We start from the raw sequence: 4,747 nt of genomic DNA, 5'->3' as shown, positions 1-4,747 counted from the left end.
ACACACACACACACACACACACACACACACACACACACACACACACAGAAACATTAATGAGATTATGCCAACCCTCTCAATATCTGAAGGCTATGCACAACTCTTTTTATTTTTTTTAAATTCATATTATGAGACTGGAGAGATAGCTCAGCAGTTAAGATCACTAGTTCTCAGCACGACACCATGACTTGTAACCATCCTAAACTCCATTCCCAGGGAGTCCAGTGCCCTCTTCTGACCACCTTGGCACCAGACATGCATGTGAAACATATTCATACAGACAGACAAAAAACCCATACACATAATATAAAAATGGTAAGCAAATTTTTAAAACTTCACACTATCTAGCATAATGCCTGAAGCAATAGGGAGTGACCTCATCTCTTGCCACTGTGACTTCCCTACCTACCTCTAGCTTCCCCGACTTTCTTGCCAGGTGCTGTCCAATGCGGTAGATGCTCCTCGTGTGCAGCTGCTAACAGTTGCAATTAAATTGCTTCAAGCTCGAATAAAATAGAATTATTTCCTCTTCCTTACTGCCCATCGTGCCAATACCTTAGAGTCATGTGTGGCCAGTAGCTGCATGAGGCACCAGACAGATAGAGAACACTCCTGTCACTACAGAAAGTTCTATCATACCCTTCGGTTCCTGCTGTCCTCAGACAAAGCAAGTTTGATCTTGCCTCTTGTTTTTGCATTGTTCTCTCCCTACCTGATGTGCCGTTGCCATCTCTTCTCATGGCCAGGTCCTTTCTGGCATTTAGGCAGCAGCTTAAATACCACCTCCTCAGAGAGGCCATCCCCAGGCACTCAAGCTAAAGAAGCCATCCACCCACTCCCAATCCCCTGTTCACAGAACTCTCCAGATCACTCGTCACCAGCTAATGCTTTCCTTGTTTATTTGTGTTAGCCTGCTTGTTGCCTAACTCTACCACGCCACGCCGCTCCACCCCAAAGAATACTTATGAGATGAGACTGCTGGATGATCTTACTCACCCTGCATGCAGCTCCTCATCCCTGCACCTGCAGCATGAACTTCCCAGCAAACTCTATCAGTAAGCATTCGTGAAGTGTTAGACCTGAGTGGTGTTCAAACCCTCTCGCATCTCTCACCTCACATTCCCCATTTCGCACTGTCCTTGCTAGCACCTAGTCTGGTGGCAGCCAGGAAGGCAGACCATTCCACCCTTTCACCTCAATCCACTCTGCCAACACCAGCAGATTGCTCCTGGTCATTTTCCTCTTGCCCAATCAGTTTTTCTGTCCTAGACATCTTCTAAGTCCCCAGAGGTGACATGCTTACCTCTGGAGGCTTCTTCCCTCTGCTCAGAGCCCTGGCCTGCTTCTCTGTGTGGAAGCCACACCTTCTCAGGCCTGGCAGGTGTGACTCAGGTAGTAGCTTCTCTGTAGGCACAGGCCTCTCCTCAATCCTCGCCAGCACTCACTTCCTGTCTGCAGCCTGGGATTCCCACTTCTCCACCTCCCTCTGCAGGCACACAGGTAATCTCAGATCACACACCAGGCTGCAACAGTTCTGACTTTCAAACTTCTCTGAAGATCAGTTTCCTGGGGAACCAGGGAGCCACTTACAGGTCCAGAAATACAAGAAGTGATGCTCTGAGCCCTGTCTGGGACAGTTCCACATCCCTGCCCCCCCCCAACCCCAGGTGACTTTGACACACAGCAAATTTGAGATCCACTGTTCTAAAACGCCAGGCCATCCACGTGAGTAATCAAGTGCTGCAGCCCAAGTTCACTGACCCAATCCACTCACTGCTTAAAACTAAATCGTTCTTACACAATAATAAAGAGACAGATCCCAGGCATCAAGAAAGATCCCATTCTTTTGTAAGACAGGGTATCATGTAGGTCAGGATGTCTCCTCAAACTCACTATATAGCCAAGAAACCCCTTGAACTTAGGATCCCACCTCCACATCCTAAGTGCTGGGATTATAGATCTGCATTTTAACACCCAGCTTGATTCACAGCTCTAGAACCAGAACCTTCTAAAGTTACCTTCTATGGCATAAGGACTTTCAAAGGGTGTGTTAAGTTTGGGATTCTGAGATGGATAGTTACAGGGAATAGTTCCAGAAAGTTCTTAAATGCAACCAAAAGAGTCTTAAGAGGGCCTGGGAGGCTGTACAGGGGTAAAGTGCTTGCCTACCTCCAAGGAAGTTCTGGGTTTAAACCTAAGTACCACCACTAAACAAAAAGGTCCTTCTAACAGGAAGACAAAGTTCTGAGGGGAAAGAACACAGGAAATGGGAGGAAAGACACATGATGAGGAATCACTAACCCACAAACCGAGCGAGATAGAAAGGAAAGGAATGAGGTGTTCTCAGAGACTCAAAATGAACCAGGCCAGGCCATGACGGGATTTTTAACCTTGTAAAAACCATTTCAGAGTTCAGATCTTCCAGACTGTGAGTGAAGAAATGTGTTGCTTAAGCCACTAAGTTTATGGCCCTTTTACAGGAATTTACATAGCTCCTCTTTTTAAAAAAAATGTTTTTATTTGTTTGTTTGTTTGGGAGGGTACACATGCCAATGTGTATATGTAGAGGCAGAAGTTAAGATTGTCTTCAGCTACATGGGAATTTGAGGCCAGCCTGGGCTACATGAGACCCCCTTTTACTATCTATCTATCTATCTATCTATCTATCTATCAATCAATCATCTATCTATGTTATTTATTATTTTTATTTTCCTTTTTGGGGGACAAGATCTCACTATGTAATACTAGCTGTGCTAGAACTCCCTATGTAGGTCAGATTGGCTTTGAATCAACAGAGACGCACTAGCCTCCAACTCCTAAGTGTTGGTTTAAAGGCATGTATGTTCCACCATACTTGGACCCATTAAAAGGCTTTCGTGACCTATTCTTATCCTTGAAAGTGTGTGCCTTGGAGCCCGGCTATATCTGACATGGCCACTGCTGGGTACAGGCAACTATTTAAATCTGAATTAATCCAAATTAAATAAAATGAAAGACCCCAGTTCCTCAGTCCCTTTTACCACATCCCCAGTGTGACCAAGCACATGGTAGTGATCCAAACAGAAGGTTTCTATTGCCACAGAAAGTTCTACTGGGCTGTGCTGGCTTAAGGCATCCCTCGAAGCATTCCAGGCTCTACCTGTACCTCCATCCCCATGACTAGAAAAACTTAAGAGGACAGAAATGATGACACCACACCCGAATCCACCCTGGAATTCATTCTTGAGCACGTGTCCCGAGGAATGGTGTCAAGAGGCACCATTGCTCGAGTCTGACTTTTACTGAAAACTCTGGACCCTTGGCATGTGAGAAGCTGAACACACAGGGTGGACACAATAAGCAGAGTCGTTGGGGTGGGGGTGTGCAGATGAGATTAGACTAGGGAGGAAGTAGGAAAGATAAGAGGAGCTGCATGTAGGAAGTGAAGCCTGCTGGTGTTATCACAAATTATAAACGGAAATGCTTAAAAGGGCCTCCCCTAGGGCCAGGCAGTATGTGAGACTATCCACTGGCCTTCAGAGGGATTCATCAAGTTTGCAAAAGACTACAGGATAGAGGGTCCTCCAAGAGCCCCTGGGAACCAAACAGAACCCAGCCAAGACCCTTTAAAGGCAGGAATAGTGTTGGAGAAACAGGTCAGAGGAACTGAGCAGAAGGAAAGCCAAACTTTAGCAAATGAGTTTTGAAACCTGAAAATGCACTATGTTTGCAAGGCTGGGGTGGGGGGGAGGGCCTTCCTACAGATCAGGGCTACATCATTCATTATATTTGTCCTATTCTAGACAAGGGCCCTTCCAAGATACACAGCCAGGTGTGGATGGATGGATGGATGGATGGATGGATGGATGGATGGATGGATAGATGGATGGATGGATGGATGGATGGATGGATGGACAAGATTCTCTGTAGCTGGTGCTACAGAGTGATTAGAGGCAACTTCCTTCTCTGTCCATGAAGTGGGTGGTCAAAACATTGAACAGAAGTTTGGTAGCTAAACTCCAAGACACATTCTACAATTTCAAAACTGCAGTAGCCAGGTGGGATGGTGGCACAAGCCTATTATCTCAGTGTTTGGATAGTGGAAGCTGGAGGATCAGGAGTTCGAAGCTAGCCTCAGCTATAAAGTAAGCTGGATGAGTTTAGCTTGCCTAGCATGCACAAAGCCCTGGGTTTGTTTCCCCAAAGTGCAAATAACATACAGTCATCCTGGTTGTAGTGTAAGGCAGCATCCATGTTAAGGATATAGACACCTGAGCTAAAGGAAGGGAAGAAACACAGACACTAATGCCCACACACTATTTGTGGACATCCCTACAAGAGATCAGTGACTTGACTCTAGCAAGATTACTCAGCAAGTAAAGGCTCTTGCCTCCAAGCCTGATGAGTGGAGTCTGATTCTCAGAACCTTCATGATGGAAAGAGAGAAGCTAGTCTGTCATTGGTCCACGGTCCTTCACTTGAGCACCATAGCAAGTGTGGAAACCCTCTCTCCCTGCCACAATGCACATGCACAAACAAAATAATTAAATGACATAATTCTAAATGTAAACAATTTAAACCTGGTATGGTGATACATGTTTTTAATCCCAGCACTCAGAAGGCAGAGAGAGACAAGAAGCTCTCTGAGGGTTCAAGGCCAGCCTGGTCTTCATAGCAGTTTCAGGACAGGCAGGGTTACATAAGGAGATTCTATCTCAAAAAGATAGATAGATAGATAGATAGATAGATAGATAGATAGATAGATAGA

The 4,747-nt window shown here is 45.5% G+C and overlaps 1 protein-coding gene across 2 annotated transcripts in view; it reads right to left on the bottom strand.

Moving 5' to 3' along the window:
• Positions 1 to 4,747, bottom strand: part of Gas7 (growth arrest specific 7) — a 234,896-nt gene that overhangs the window by 158,718 nt on the left and 71,431 nt on the right. The window contains exon 1 of one of the 2 annotated variants that reach the window (XM_028780147.1): positions 1,304 to 1,316. The exons of the other annotated variant lie outside the window; for it this stretch is intronic. The gene's annotated coding sequence lies outside the window, so the exon portion shown is untranslated. Of the gene's footprint in view, positions 1 to 1,303; positions 1,317 to 4,747 lie in introns of those variants that run through there. 2 annotated transcript variants of the gene reach the window in all.

The sequence above is a fragment of the Grammomys surdaster genome, unplaced genomic scaffold, assembly GCF_004785775.1.
Source record: "Grammomys surdaster isolate TR1022 unplaced genomic scaffold, NIH_TR_1.0 364, whole genome shotgun sequence".
Lineage (NCBI taxonomy): Eukaryota > Metazoa > Chordata > Mammalia > Rodentia > Muridae > Grammomys > Grammomys surdaster.
This window is presented reverse-complemented; position numbering and strand designations above follow the sequence as displayed.